A 16,790-nucleotide genomic window follows, 5' to 3' on the forward strand; every position below is an offset into this window, starting at 1 on the left:
CATGAGTCTGGCTTCTGGCTGAGCAGCACTCCCACTGTGGGAGCACACTGACCACCAGGGGGCAGCTCCTGCACTGTGTGTCTGCCCCCTGGTGGTCAGTGCGCATCATAATGACCGGTTGTACTGCTGGTTGTTCAGCTGTTCGGTTGATTTGCATATTAGGGTTTTATTATATAGGACTAGTGGCCCGGTGCACATTAAAAGAGGATTAATTAGAGGAAATATTTTAATATTGCTATTTGCCCTTTCTCTATAATAGAAGTGTCAGAAATGAAAGAAAATTAGTAAAATATATATGAAAATCTTCCTCCTGTCAGAGTCTGGGGCGCACCACGGGACCCAGAGTAAAGTCCCTGCCCACCCAAGTGCACCTGAAAATCGCGTGAGACCCAGACCCGGCTGGCCCTCCCACACCCAGTTGGGCTAGATCCAGACCCGGCCAGTCCCACCCTTGTCAAGCCCTGCCAGGCGGGGGGGCAGAGCCTCAGGTCCCCTGGCCCAGTGCCAGGGTGGGGAGCACAGCCTGAGGTCCCCCAGCCTGGGCTGGGGTGGGGGGCATGCCTTGAGGTCTCCCGTCAAGCCCTGCCGGGTGAGGGGCGCAGCCTCAGGTCCCCTGGCCCGGTGCTGGGAGGAGGGCACAGCCTCAGGTCCCCAGTCAAGCCCCATCGGGAGTGGGGCACAGCCTCAGGTCCCCCGTCAGGCCACGCTGGGCAGGGGGTGCAGCCTGAGGCCCCCTGGCCCAGCATTGGGGCAGGGGGATGCACCTTGAGGTCCCCGTCAAGCCCCACCAGGTGGGGGGGCGTGGCCTCAGGTTCCCCGGCCTGGTGCTGGGGCAGGGAGTGTGGCCTCAGGTCCCCTGGCCTGGTGCCGGGACGAAGGGCATGGCCTGAGGTCCCCTTTCAAGCCCCACAGGGCGGTGGGGCGCGGCCTGAGGTCCCACGGCCTGATGCCAGGGCAGGGGGGAGCAGCCTGAGGTCCCCTGGCCCAGCACCAGGGCAGGGTCACACCTTGAGATCCCCCGTCAAGCCCTGTTGGGTGTGGGGCGCGGCCTCAGGTCCCCTGACCTGGTCCCGGGGCAGGGGGCATGGCCTGAGGTCCCGTGTCAAGCCCTGCTGGGCTGGGGGCGCGTGGCCTAAGGTCCCCCGTCAAGCCCTGATGGGCTGGGGGCACAGCCTGAGGTCCCCGTCAAGCCCTGCAGGGTGGGGGTGCGGCCTGAGGTCCCCCGGCCTGGCGCCAGGGTGGGGGGCATGGCCTGAGATCTCCTGTCAAGCCCCATGGGGGGGTGGGGGCCGCAGCCTCAGGTCCCTGCTGATTGCTCGTTAAGGCTTGTTACGGGAACTCGGCCTCCGCTGTGGGTGCAGCCATCTTGTGTTACGGAAACCCCGCCCCTGCTGTGGGCGCAGCCATCTTTGTGGTGGAGAGATGGTCAATTTGCATATTCCCTCTTTATTATATAGGATAGGATAGCCAAACCAAGACTATTTACTGTATTAAGCCCACTTTCAATTTGGCCTGATTATTTGCATAAATATAACAAGAACAATAATTGATCACATAGGCCTTCTTAAATCTGCTTTGCTGGGATATCATAAGAAATCTCCAGATTGAGCTTTAATTAGCACCTCAGGGCAAAGAAGTTGCCACATAGTTGCCATCAGGCTTTTCCTGCAATACCTTTAAATTTGGGTGAATTTCTCAAGTTTGAGGTCCCTCCAAAAGTCTTGAGGTTCTTTCTCTGCCATCTCCCAGGAAAGCAACCTTTATTCCTTACTTGGAAAGACTGCCATGAACCATGAATTCCTAAAGCTTTCTGGTGACATCCAGAGTCCAGGCATGTCTCTCTCAAACATGATATTCCAGTCAAGTCTTGGTTAATAAAACCACAATTGGAAATCAGTTTTATGTGTCCTATTATGAAGAGAACAAATTCTTATTGGATTCATGCAAACAAACATATTGCTATGAAAATAATAAAAAATTAAGAGCTGCCTAATTCTGGAAGAATTAGGGAGAAAAATATAAATGCCTCAATATTGCTTATGAGGGTATAATTTACCAAATTGCTCTAGTGAAAAAATAAGCTTCCTTATTTAGAAAAAGAAAAGGTTTAAAAATAAGCAACATTTTGAACAAAGTCATAAAAATATTATTCTCAGTTCATTCAGTCCCATATAATAAATTTTTGTTTATTCTGATTATTTGCAGTAATTTCATGATTCCAGTTATTTCTTAGAGTTTTATAAATCTTTGTCTACTTCGAAGATATGATCTGCTTAGAAACCTGTACTTTTAGATTAAGTCAGAGTCCTTTTCATTGATCTTTTTAAGGATGTAACATATTTGCAAATGCATCGGAATAAAATAATGACTGTTCGTAAATGACAAAACTTAAAATGACATGGTTATAGGTCTGATTATAATGCAATTGCTAAGGGTCTTTTTATTTTTTCTGTAAGACATAACATTCCAAGATAACAATTTCTTGGTGAATAATAATTACTATGAAATGACATAGAAAAACACAAATCCCACATTTTTAGATTCAACACACAATTTCAGTGTATAAAGAACAAATATGTGAGATTTTACGATGCTGCACATGGCTCATCAGAGATGTGCATTGAGCATTGGAAACAATTTATAAATACCCCAATGTGTGAGCCACAAATATCACTGCCCAATATTCCCACAGGGAATGGTCACTCTTGGCTTGCCCAGTGTCACTGACAGGACTGCTGACTACCCCTGAGAGTTTAGTCTTTGAACTTGGCTCTGAATCTTTGCAACTTTCTCCCTAGGGCAGGCTGAAATCTCTGCAACATCCATTTTAGTTAAAATAAATGTATACAAATAGAACATAGTTATTATTCTTTTTGGCAAAGCTTTCCATATAATTTCAAGCATATCAAAATAGGCCTCATTAGTTTAAAAATTCTCTTTTGCAAGAAGAAAGAACAAATTCTTGAGGTATTTCATGGGCCCATTGAAATAATTCAAAGCCACTTATTGGTTTCAAAAAAGTCTCTTAAAATTCAAATTTTGGGAAGCCTGTCAAACAAACTTAACCGAGAGATCATAGCAAGAATATATATTGTTCCATAACATTCCTTTGGTGGAAGGGAACAGGTTCTGATTTTAAAATAGGCAATTGATTAGATATTCCTGCCATTTGTACAGAAGCTTTACTCCTAAGGAGAAGACAATTAGTTGGGTGTGGTTAAGAAGAGATAAAGTGGCCCTCAGTATCTACAAGGGCCTTATTGGCTTCCCCTTTTATGATAATTTCAACTTCTCCCAAAGTATTAGTAAGGAGAATGGGAAACATATTAATTGTAATAGGTTAGTATAGCTGGACTATATTCTCTATAAGTTAAATTCCTTTGCAAACACATCAGGGTCCCAGAGAAAGGAAAATACATAATAGCTGTTTCTCCTCGTCCTGAAACCAGTTTTTCTGGCTTTCTGATCTGTGCTCCTCCTGGGAGCTTCTATTTTGCAATTAAGATAAGCTTCCCATTCCTTCAGCTTAATTTTAGAGATGGCATTTTCTAATTTTGCATGCAAAAATTGATTTAGGCATCAAAAGAGCTACATTTTGGACATCTTAAGTTGATATCACTTCTAGTTAAATCTTCCCATTTCTGTAAGTACTTGCAAGTAAAGGCTTCCTATTAATTGTATATCTGCAGAAGTATTAATGGGGGCTAGGGTCTAGGCTTGGAGGTACAATTTCCCATATTGATATTAGTTTTATTTTGAGATCTGTAGAGTCTGAACAAATTTCTTTGGATATTATGTAGCGGGTTGAAAGTGTGCTATTTGTGGGTTGAGTTCCAAGGGGTTGTCACTTCCAGAGTTATCTCATATCCTCCTATGCATCTTGTATAATATAGTCATGAGGGCTCGGAGTGCTAGGTAACCAACCTTTATCTGTGCATCCTGAGATGAGTCAATTATTTAATTACAGTTGAGTTGGAATTCCCTATGGGGCTCCTGCATGTCATGAGGTATACCCTCTAATTAATACCTTCACAGAGATTCGTAGTCACCTGTAAATACCCAAGATTTGAGCTGGAAGGAGGAATTGTCCCTTATCTTCAGAGCCAAATGAGTACAGTCTCATTTATGTAGTAAAGGTTTTGTTCGGGTCCTCAGAAAGCAATTCCAATTGAAAAGCCAAAGTAAAAAACCAGCCAGCAATTTTTTTTATCCTTTCCTTAGTTATTTGAACCCTTATCTATTGCAGTGGTTGGCAAACTCATTAGTCAACAGAGCCAAATATCAACAGTACAACGATTGAAATTTCTTTTGAGAGCCAAATGTTTTAAACTTAAACTATATAGGTAGGTACATTGTTATTAACTTAATTAGGGTACTCCTAAGGCTTAGGAAGAGCCACACTCAAGGGGCCAAAGAGACGCATGTGGCTCGCGAGCCACAGTTTGCCGACCACGGGCCAGAGTATTGTTGGCAAATGGATTTCTGCTACCTCCCTGAGTAAGAGGTTTAAGCTATCTACTCGCTGGTTGGTGAGCAGTGTAAACCATCCTCTTTTAAGTCTTTGGTGTAGGGAAGATAGGATTTTGCGGTTTACTAGATGGCTATAAACTGTTGGGCTATTTTCCTATTTTGCTTGTCCTGACTTAGTAGCCTGTCGCATAGTGTTATTTGAAAGTGGACTTGGATTAATTATAAATTTATAATGCAAATTTTGGGGCCACCATTAAAGGGAAAAAAGAAGTATAAGTGATATGCTAAGGAGAGAAAATGGAATTATATAAATCCTCAATTAAAACCAAAAAAGACAGAAAAGGTATGGAAGATAAAAATAGCAACAAAGAACAAGGCCAATAGAAAACAATAACAAATATAGTAGATATTTACCAAAGTATATCAATAATTACTTTAAATGTCAGTGGTCTAAATACACCAATAAAAAGACAGAGACTGTCTGAATGGATGAAAAGGCTGGAGGAAGATATTCTGAGACAGTATAGAGCAGTGGTTCTCATCCTTCTGGCCCTTTAAATACAGTTCCTCATGTTGTGACCCAACCATAAAATTATTTTCGTTGCTACTTCATAACTGTAATGTTGCTACTGTTATGAATCGTAATGTAAATATCTGATATGCAGGATGGTCTTAGGTGACCCCTGTGAAAGGTTTGGTCGACTGCCCAAGGGGTTGCGACCCACAGGTTGAGAACCGCTGGTATAGAGACTTGGACCCAGCAATGGAATAATACCGTGTGGCCAGGAAGCCAAGGTAAGACAGGTGAAATGTGGGTAAACTGATTGCAAGAATCTCATCAGCCCTCTATTTCCAGCTAAAAAAAAGAAAAGAAAAAATGCAGAATTATGTCTCCCTTCTAATTGCTTGCTTTTCCTACCTTCACATGGATAATTCCACGAGCCTTCCTTTTTCATAATGCACACCTTTTTTTAAAAAAAGCCCATCTTTTCCTGCAAGGCCACTTTGTCCCCAGCTTATAAAAACAGCCAAACAGAGCTAGCTCCAGGAGCTAGTTGAGAGGACCTTCCTTTCCTCTGTGCTTCCTCCTTTGTGCTTAAGCATAAGCTTAATAAAAACCTGTCTGGAAATTTCTCCGGGGTTTCCTCTTAAGTTCTGTCTTGTGGAAACCAAGAACCCTAACCCCAATAACAATGCCATGCTACCACTAATCAAATGAAAGCTGGAGTAATTAGCTCTATTAATATCAGACAGAGGAGACTTTAGAGCAGTGATGGCGAACCTTTTGAGCTCGGCTTGTCAGCATTTTGAAAAACCCTAACTTAACTCTGGTGCCGTCTCACATATAGAAATGTTTTGATATTTGCAACCATAGTAAAACAAAGATTTATATTTTTGATATTTATTTTATATATTTAAATGCCATTTAACAAAGAAAAATCAACCAAAAAAATGAGTTCGCGTGTCACCTCTGACATGCGTGTCATAGGTTCGCCATCACTGCTTTAGAGTAAGGAAAATTTTCAAGGATACAGAGGCGCATTATGTAATGATACAAGGGTCAATTCTTCAAGAAGACATAACAATCCTTTATGTGTATGCTCCTAATGGTAGGTTATCAAAATATGTGAGACAAAAATCTGATAGAATTTCAAAGAGAAATAGATGAATCTGTTGATAACAGAATGGTACCAGGTGTTAGACTGGTGAAGTCAGACCGGAGCTTGGTTCAGCAGCCTCGGTACTTGAGTTCTGGCTAAGAAAGAATTCAGAGCCAAGACTCAAACTATAAGGGAAAGTTTATTTAGAAAGTCACAGAAGTTCTTCCACACTCTGGCCAGGGTGGAGTGAGTGTCCTTTCCCCATGGCCGGGGTCTTGTTTCATATATGCAAATAAACCACTTGTTTGGGATCCCTAACCTCCAAAAGAAAAAAGAAAGTCACAGAGGTAAAAGAAGTGAGTGGTAGAAGAAATGGGCTCAGGAAACAAGTTACAGAGGCAAAAGAAGGGCCCTTGGAGCTTAGGAGAAAGAGAAAAATGCTCCTGGGGGAAGGGAGTAGGAAAAGGCATGGGCGAGCTCCATAGAGAGAGCCAGACTGGGTCCTCTCTCTTGAAGGTATGTAACTGGAGGTCTTGGAAGGATCCCAATAAAATATTCAAGAGCTTTCCAGGTATGTCCTTTTAGGGTTTTGGTCTCTACTTGATTGGTCAGCAGCAGGTCAGGGGGTCATTAGTCAATGCAGCTGGTCCTGATGTCAGCCATAGCATCGCTCGTCTGGTTTTGCTGCTTTTCTGGGTCTGGAACTGAAACACTGAGGCCTAGATGTTAAGGTTAATGCTTAAGAGAGTGGTCATGGTAAGGCCCACATGTGAATCACGTGAGGCCACTCTTCAGGCCCCTTGATCTTCCTTTACACTCTGGCCTTCACATTGCATGACTAGGCGAGGAAAAGTCAGGGGAGAGTCCAAACTGCATGACCAGTGATTTGTAAGGTTGAGGGGGTCTAAACCAGGCGTCCTCAAACTATGGCCCGCGGGCCACATGCGGCCCGCCGAAAACATTTATCCGGCCCGCCGGGGGGTTTTGCCGCCGCCGCCTGTCCTGCTTAGCTGCCGACTCGTCCCGGGCCCGCAGTGCGCATGTGTGGAATGTCTGAGGGACAGTGAACTGGCCCCCTGTTTAAAAAGTTTGAGGACCTCTGGTCTAAACCGTTTGACCAGTGATATGCTAGGGGAGGAAAGATTACCCTGTGGGCGAGATCCTTTGCCCGTTGCTAGGCATTGGGGCTTTCTGCCCTGGTGACCTTCTGTATCTGGCCCATCGTTTTTGCTCTGCTCATTTCTGTGTAACTGCCTACCTCAAATGTACTCTTATAGTTGGATATTCAGCACTCTTCTATCAGAAATGGACAGATCTAGCAGGCAGAAAATCAGTAAGTTTGAACTCAGCAGCACCATCCATCAACTGTACATGATTGATATCTGTAGAGTACTTCATCCAACAACAGCAGATACACGTTCTTCTCAAAAAATGAAAATGGAATTATTAAGAAACTTCAAAAAATTTTTAGACTAATTTTTTTTCTTGTAGGATTTGCATCATAAATAAGTGATCAGAGAAAAGAAAGATGAACTCATTTTAAAAAATGCAACAAACCGTCACCTTCTTCCCTTCTACCTATTACCTATGCTAGGGTAAGAATTTTAGAACTGATTTTTTTTGTAATACTTATACTTTATTTTTCTTGCCTCAAGTTTGGAATAATGAACGAAATAGGTATGGGAGTTATATACTTTTACAAATGAAACCTAGTTGGCAATCTTTCATTTATGAACTAATTGCAATACCTCATACAGCTGTTTGGTTCCATGTAACAGAATTTGAAAGCTACTGTGGAATATGAATTCCTCATAGCCTAGCCAATATTTGATAATTATTTCCCTTTGCTCTTGAATAATAGAGCTCGAGATGTGTCACTGCCTTATTATTTTGAGTGATCTAGAGGAAGAGCAGAAGCAGATGAGAAGGATAAGGGAAAATTTGTAATGGAAGAGGAGGTTACCTTTTGGGAGAAGTCCTCGTCCCCACCTGTTGCTTGTGTGGGTAGATTTCTTGTGATATCCCGAGGAAAGGAATTTTCTGAGACTCATATGGGAGGATGAGATATCGTAGAAAGCTTTATTTCTGTGGAATTAAATCCTTGAGTTTCCAAGGTCCCATTTCTCTTTGTCCCGCCAAGGAAGAAGTGTAGATATTGCTTCAGAAGGGCTAGAATCAGGGTCAGTGTCCAGAGATTTCATTCCATATTGGAGCAGTGTCCAATCCAGCATCAAGCTAGCTTATCTTGTGTTTCCCACTGCAGTCCATTAGTCCATTGCATGTGATGTCCGCATGGCCATGGGCCATATGGCGTATGCAAGAAAGCCAAAAGCCTAGACAGCAACAAGAGTCACAAGAGCCAAGAGTCATAAGAGATCAAACTCTTTTGTTTAGGGGATTATGTATTCCCAAATTTCCATGTGCTTGCAGTGGCTCTGCCTATTCTGGCCAATGAACTGTCCCCAGTGGTGACTGACAGACACCTTCTTTATGCCAACCCAACTTCACTGCACATGTGTCTATATCCCCTTTGTTGGGCCATTTCCCCTGGTGTTTTGCAGGGAATGGACCAGTGGTTCCTTGGGGAATATGAAATTGCAGCTTCCTGGTGAAGCTGCCCAAATGACCTCTGGCTTTCTCTTTTTTCCTTTCCTATCTATATATATAAAAGCCTAAGTGACCGTTCAACCATTCGACTGTGAGGCACACTGACTACCAGGGGGCAGACGCTCAACGCACAGGCATGGAAACATGGAACAAACTGATGAATCTCGGAGGGAAGTGGGGGAGGGAGAGGGTGGGAAGAGATTAACCAAAGATCTTATATGCTTACTAGAGGCCCTGGTGCACAGATTTGTGCCCCGGTGGGGTCCCTCAGCCTGGCCGGGGATCAGGCCGAAACCTGCCCAGTGCATGGGTCCCTCGGCCTGGCTTGTGGGGATCGGCCAAAACTGGCTCTCTGACATCCCCCGAAGGGTCCCGGATTGCTAGAGGGCTCAGGCCAGGCCGAGGGCCCCCACCGGTGCACAAACGCATGCACCGGGCCTCTAGTTACTAATAATTATCTAATTGTAATGGTGTCAAGAATATCAGGCAATGGAAGACAATTTTATAGGTTAGCAGAAAACAGACACTTTGTATGATAAAGAGGTGAAAATTACTTAGGTTTGATATACATACATATATATATATATATATATATATAGTGTGTGTGTATATATATTTATTGGAACAGTATTGTTTTGAAGGGTACCAAAGTTTTTGCCTTTTGTGATGTTGATTTTAAGCTGGTTATTAAGAAACAAAAGACTCAGAAAGAACCTTTGACCCTCCCCCCTTTACTGCCTAAAAGATTCAGAGGGAATTTTCCCATGCTCTCTTTAGCAGACTAATTTGAATTAAATAAGGAAGATAAGAAGGTGCCCCAAACAGGAGCCTGTTTACTAGATTATTCCCTGTGTCTGATTGTTTCTGGGTTGTTCTTCTTCAACTACTTGTAAATTGCCTACTTCCTTTGAAATCTCTTACCCTACCCCTCCTTTCTCCTTTGTCCAAAATGGTATGTACTAGTATACCAAGTTTTACCAGACCATCTTTGGAACTTTAAAGAGTATATGAATTCTCTGTGCCAATATATTAAAATTTGATTTTCTAATGTTATTTTTTTTTGTTAATTTTTATTAATAGTCCATCTAGAAGAATTTAGAAGGTGGGAGGAAAAGCATTTTGCTTTTTAGTCCCCATAGAGTTTCTTTCCCATTTTAAGACCACCCTTTTTTCTGCTCTTCCTGTCCTTTAGAGTTATGCTTGTGGGGAGTGGGATCATAGGCTTAAATTAGTAGAATGTGGGGGCACTGGGTAAAATGGGGACAAGTATTTCAGCTTGTTTCAAGAATTGGCACCTGGTTCAAGAGGAGGCTAATTTGTTGCAAAGCTATTCTAAGGACATGAGGTAATCACGTTTTTTTTTCCTGTTGGATTATTGGGTTAATATTGGGTAGACATCTGTTTGCATGCTAAGTGCTGTTATCAATATTATCTTTTTGTCTGCTGGGAATGGGGATTCTTGATAGGTACCCTCCAGGGATTACCAACATAGATGATTATCTCAAGGAATTAGAAAATTTTGTTAAAATTGATTCAGTGAAATTGTTCCCTTCTTTGTAGGAACAAAACAAAACAAAACCAAAACCAAAAATTAAACAACAGATCATTCCTCCTTGGATCACAAGTAGTGATTTGAGGTAAACAATCTATCAATGTGTAATCCCAGGGTTTCTGTTTTGTCTTTACTATGACTAGCTGTACAAACCTTAATTACTTATTACTTCAGTTTCCTCATCTTCAAAGTGTATATAGTGCCTAGCTTACAAAGCAATGATAAGAATTAAGTGAGTAAGTGTGTGCAAGTGCCTGGCTCATAATTGACATGCAGTAAGTCTTCTCTTCCTCCTTCCTTTTGGCATCAGTAATATCTGGATTTCAGTCCTTGAATTCACTTGTTGCAAGTTGTAGGAGCAAATTATTTACTCTCTCTGAAAGTCATTTGCCTTTAAACATATGGCCATCAATACCCTTTTTATACAGTTGTGGTTGGAATTTAATTCCTAGTATAGTCTAGGACAGTGGTCGGCAAACCGTGGCTCGCGAGCCACAAGTGGCTCTTTGGCCCCTTGAGTGTGGCTCTTCCACAAAATACCACGTGCGGGCGCGCACGTACAGTGCAATTGAAACTTCATGGCCCATGCGCAGAAGTCGGTTTTCGGAAAGGAGATAGACGAAACAAGTATACAAGACGAGTGTGGATGGGAGAGTTGGAAGGGGTCGACCTCATCGAACGTACCTCAATCAGATTGAGGACGTTTTTAGCAAAGGCCAGCTTAGGAAGTACCCTAATTAAGTTAATAACAATGTACCTACCTATACAGTTTAAGTTTAAAAAATTTGGCTCTCAAAAGAAATTGCAATCGTTGTACTGTTGATATTTGGCTCTGTTGACTAATGAGCTTGCCGACCACTGGTCTAGGAAGTTTTTGTTGAATCTGAATTTGAACGTTAAACTGCTAAAAAGTTATGTAAGTATGTGAGTTTTGCTGGAAGATCTTTTGGATACCAAATCCACAATATATATTTTTAGGAATATATAGTAGGAGAAATATAAACAAGGAAAAGTAAATCTACCACTCTCCCCACTTTTTTTTTTTTTTAATGGAGGACTCTACAGTAGGTTACTTAATTTTATTTAATGTAATTTGTTGGGAAAGTAGGGACATTATTGATCCAGGGATTTATTTTACTTGATATAGCTACCTCTAGAAGGAATATGCATAGGGCACTAAGGAAGTCAAACTCTTGAATTATACCTCTTTGTTTTTATTATTTTTATTTTAGGTGGCTTTTGTTTTTAAATGAGACATTTTAGTATACAAAAATGATTTTGTGGGCAGATCTTGGAAAATTCATCAGTACTGAAAATTTTCTAGTTAGATAATTTCCAGAGAAAGAACTAATACATCAGTATTAAAGTTTAGTTTGGTAAATTAAGGTCAAGACTCAAGAATGAATCATTTTAAACGACTTATGAATTAGATCAATATTATTATTGAATTTAACTGTGTGTTAAATCAATATAATTTCTTTCACATAATCATAGAATTAAAAATGAAGTCTGTAGTATATTGTATTGAAGGTTTGGAGAGTTAAGAACTAGGGCTTTTGTAATTTTAAGGATGTTATAATTCCATGAATTTTAGTTAGATTTATTTGAATGTGAATCACTTTCATAAATAGCAAAATATCATTGCCTTCATATTTTGTAGAAGTTGATTCAGCTCTTGCATTTATTCAGATGAATATAACTTTTATTTTTTATACATTTCCCAAAGTTTAGGAAATAAGTGGGCATGCAGAGTATTAAGCACTTTTAAGAATTCATTTTCTCTGACATGCTACAACTCTTTATTAGATGTTTGTTAACCACCCTAAACATTTTCTCTTGCATAGTGGGATTTTTCTCATTAATCTTCTAATTTACTACTCATATAGACTATTCTTTTCTTTCTTTCTTTTTTAAGGGAGTTATTAAGAACATAGTATTTTGGAATTAGACATACTTGGGCTCAATAACAGCTTCTTAAAGTTGTTTGTTAACATGTGTTAAAGTTTTATGTAACTAATGAGGGGAATAATCAGGAAGACAAAAAATTGCTTCCAAGAGTTTTTGAATATCAGAAGTTCATGTATTCTTTTAGGAAAGGGATGCCTAGATAAAATTGCTAACATAGAAAGTTGCTGGGGCTGACCAGCAGATCCTGAATGATGGATGAATAATTACTCTGACACATGTTTCTGTGAAAGAGAGGCTAAGGGGCTAGTTGGCATAAGGAGCCAAAAAAGCCCTGAATGCCTGCTTTTTATTGTAACAATAGCTTGAACTAAAATTAACCTCTAGATACAATCAGCAGGGTAAGCATCCTTGAGAAAGCACATGCGTCTCTCATGTCCTGTAAGCAAGGACATGTCTAAGTAAACCCCTGGGGGCTCAGACTTGTTTGGAAAAGTCAAGGCAGGGGCAGGCACCTTCAGCCAACTCCTGTCCTATGCCCCCCCACAGAAAGTGGTTAACTTTCTAAAGTTCAGGGAAGCACTATCACCTTTGGGGTTCATCCTCAGAAAACTTGGAATGTATTAGATATCATCATGGTCTTTATCATCATATTCAGTATTATCAAACTGGATTTCAGCATCAAATGTATCTATCTCATTGATTTTAGCATGTTTTGGAAGCTTGCCATATGCCTGCAGATTTACATCTTCGTCTGTATTGTATTTTAAAATTACATCTGGCAGAACAACTAATATAGTGTCTGAGATATTTATTCAAACCATTTTTCTCAATTTTTTTGATATGACATAACCTTTTTAAACCATCAAAACATATTGCTTCTAATCTTTTCCCCAACATTTCAACTACCTTAGGATACTCTTACTAGTAGTTCTCTTTACACACCAAATCCTTTTTTTTTTTTTTCATTCTTACCCTGCACCTATTTTTACCTCCTTTACCTTTATTTGTAGGCCTGGCAATGCCTTGCAGTATCTCGGAATCCTTTTCTGTTGGCACACAAGACAAAGTCCCATGTAGTGTGAAGTGGAATTTGCATGGGTGGGAGAGTTTCATAGACTGAGATTTTCTGAGACATGCTCAACAGTAGCAAATTTCTTTCCTTCCCTCTTCCCTTTCCATGTGTGTTAATGTTTTTTAAGGTTTTCTAGGGTAGGTCTAGAACAGTGGTTCTCAACCTTCTGGCCCTTTAAATACAGTTCCTCATGTTGTGACCCAACCATAAAATTATTTTCGTTGCTACTTCATAACTGTAATGTTGCTACTGTTATGAATCGTAATGTAAATATCTGATATGCAGGATGGTCTTAGGCGACCCCTGTGAAAGGGTTGTTCGACCGCCCAAAGGGTCGCGACCCACAGGTTGAGAACCGCTGGTTTAGAACCTTTACTCTTGTGCTTTCTTAGCCTAGTTGCAAAGTAGACCTGTCTTCTTGGATCTTTACTGAATGCCCTAAGGATTCAATGAGGAGTCTTTATCTTGCTTGTGAGAACTTGAATGATTCTTGGCTCTGTGTAAGCTCTAGGAATTATTCAGTTTTAGCTACCTGTTAATTTTTCTTTCCAATAAGTTGTTTTTGCTCAACTTTATGGGTTTTCACCCTATACACGTGCAGATTGGTATTCAAGGGTCCTTCTCTCCTCCTACCCCCTGCCCCTCACTCCCACCCCCGCCATAGGTATTTGGGGTAGCTCTTGCACTTCAGGTACTTTTCTCCCCAAATAATTGTTACCTTGGCCTTTCTGTACAGTAATCTCTGTCTTTTCAACCAGCAATGCACTGAATTCTATCTGGGTTTCCTCTCCTACATACTGCAAATGCTTTCTGAAAATGCTTTCAGAAAGACACCCCAGGTAATTATAGGACTCACCTATTTGTTTCTCTTTATGTAGGAGTCAGTTTTGAGCTGCTTGTTGTCCAAGGTCATATAGATAGTTTGTTTAGTTTTCTAGTTGTTATTGGAAGTTAGTTAATTTGGATCCTATTTCTTCCTCATGGGTGAAAGTAGAGATCTCTTAACACTTTAAAAATGAACAGTAGTATTCTTAGCAAGTGATACAATCTATCCATTTCAAATCGTGCTCAAATATTATTATTTGTAAAAATCCAGTTTTAAATGTTGCCTAAATTAATCTTAATAACAATATTTCTGTTATTCTTTCACACATAGTTGTAAATAAAACCTGCTTTGGCCACTTTTCATCTAATATTAGTTAGAAGTTAACTGATGCATTAAATTAACATTGGTGTAACTCTAATGATTTATAATAGCTTATTCTTTTTGGTACTTTTATGCCTCACTGAAGATTACTGGCTGTTTTATGGTACTTAAAAAAAAACCCACACACCCCAACAGATTCAATATAACTAAAAAAACAACAAATCTTACTTAGAATAGGAACATTTTATTAATAAAAAATGTTTTATATTCCATCTTTTGAGGTATAGTGAAACAGTATAAGTTTGGTACTGTTCATTATTATTTTAAAATTCTTCCAATTAGTTTAAAAACGTAATTGGAAGTAGAAAGTAAACATATAAATTGGTGTGAGGTTAATTGAGAATGTCTCATTAAGTTTGGAATTATGAAAAAAAAGATATGTTTGGTGAAGAACACACTGGCTTAATGTGTTTAAGGTACTCATGGAAAAATTAATGACTCATGTGGGGAGCCGGCACGGCCATGGCATACTCAGCCTCAGGGCGCCTTATGTGCCATGCCAGCTCAGCCTGGTTCAGTGACCCTGAGTGGGGGCGATGAAAGGCTTAGAAAAGACAGACATGAGAATGAAAGCTGGGTCTCGGTGGGACGCTGCCCCTCTGATGGACAGCGCCAGCGCTCACAAGCCTTGTCTTTATTTTATAGCAGATGCCATGAGGCAAAATAGGGGCGTGATCAAGTTGTTTACGTCATTCTCGTGGGTTTCAGTCCCACTCAATTACATGCACCTGAACTATATCACTCAGGCACGTGGGGCCACGTGTTCAGACCACAGGTTCAAGCTTACAGCTATAGCTGTTGGCTAATTGTGCTGGGAAGGCTCTGCCCTCCAAGCTGGGACTTGCACGTGGCAACGAGAGGACTGTGCCCTCTCCTCAGTCCAAGGCTTGAACCTGTCCAAAACACTGTAGCTGCGCCCCGTAGACTCATATATAGTTGACTCAATTGGTCAATGAGCTGTATTCTTTATCATTAGTGCTTTCAGTATTTTAATTACTATACTAGGTGTAAGGTACCCTTCCTGATAGTCATTGTGTGTCTGTGATATTCTTGGAATTGAGACTTGAAATTCTTAGGGGAATGTTTGAAAATAAGCCAGTAGTAGTATTGTGATTTATATGTTGTGTGCTCAGGTTTAACAAAGGCATTTTTAGCTCTGGTATCAGAATTGTACATTATAAATCTTTAAAAAAGCACTGAAGAAGTTTATGGCCATAATTTACATCTCTCTTAAGGGATGAGGGTCAGGGTTGTAATTATAGGTGAGAGAACTATAAATGCATCAATTCTTACAGATAACAAAAAAAATCTAATTTGATTCTGTTACTTTTTATTATTTCTTTAAAAATGTTTCTGATACCTTTAAAAATTACTGCTTCTAGATATGTCCATTGATTGGTGTTTATGCTTTACTTTTTTTGGATAGTATAAAATATCTAGATTTAAAATATATTCAAGGTCTTTTATGTACTAATGAATATTTACTTGTGAGAAAATTCAGACTGATAAATGACATTTACTAGATCTGTTTGCCAAAGCTGCTTTTGTTTTTGGTCTGTTATTACTAAAATTAACTGGTCTACCTGTAGTGTTGCCTAGATAAGCAACATGGATATACTACATTTCATTCTCCTAAATTGCTTACCATTGAAATTCATGGACTGTCTCTGTTATTTTCATAGTGTGTATGTAACTCTGTCTCTGCAGAGTAATAATTCCTTGGTGAGTCAAATCATATTGCTTTGATTCATTTGGAGTTTAGAACAACTCTCCTTAGTTAAATAGATCTGGGCTGTGAATCTGGGCTCCTTCTGGTTTTATGATCTTAGGCACGTTACTTACCCTCTGCTGGTTTACTTGATATTAGTATAGTTTAATAGTTAGTTGAGTAGACTCTGGAGCCAGTATGTGAGGATTTGAATCTTGGCTCTGCTATTTTTAAAAGCTGTGTGACTTTGGGTGAGTTACTAACTTCTTAGCATCCTCTTTCTCATCTGTACATTAGGGATAATAATAGTATTTATCTATAAAACACTGTGGGTAAAACTGACACATAGTAAATAGTCAGTAAACGTTTGCTATTATCTTCAATAAAATGAAGATAAAAATAACATTATAGGGTTGTTATGATGCCTAATTGAGTAAAATAAAGAAAACACTTTGCACAGAGACCTAGTACATGTTTAGTAAATGATGATACTGCAATGGGATTGATGACAATTATGCTGATGTAGTAGATATATTTGTGGGATACCTGGGTCCTCACCTTTTAATGAAACCTATGACACCAAATAATTGACTTGATGCATTTAATTTAGTAGCTTTGGATAGACACATGTTTAGATGTCTGAGTTGAGAATTTTATAAAATCTT

At 40.1% G+C, this 16,790-nt stretch overlaps 1 protein-coding gene and 1 pseudogene across 9 annotated transcripts in view; one reads left to right on the forward strand and one right to left on the reverse strand.

Moving 5' to 3' along the window:
- Window positions 1–16,790, forward strand: part of FUT8 (fucosyltransferase 8 (alpha (1,6) fucosyltransferase)) — a 232,794-nt gene that overhangs the window by 80,720 nt on the left and 135,284 nt on the right. The window contains exon 5 of one of the 9 annotated variants that reach the window (XM_005877902.2): window positions 7,563–7,666. The exons of the other annotated variants lie outside the window; for them this stretch is intronic. The gene's annotated coding sequence lies outside the window, so the exon portion shown is untranslated. The remainder of the gene's footprint in view (window positions 1–7,562; window positions 7,667–16,790) is intronic. 9 annotated transcript variants of the gene reach the window in all.
- On the reverse strand, window positions 12,759–13,251 carry LOC102245354 (annotated as a pseudogene).

The sequence above is a fragment of the Myotis brandtii genome, unplaced genomic scaffold (assembly GCF_000412655.1).
Source record: "Myotis brandtii unplaced genomic scaffold, ASM41265v1 scaffold536, whole genome shotgun sequence".
Classification (NCBI taxonomy): domain Eukaryota; kingdom Metazoa; phylum Chordata; class Mammalia; order Chiroptera; family Vespertilionidae; genus Myotis; species Myotis brandtii.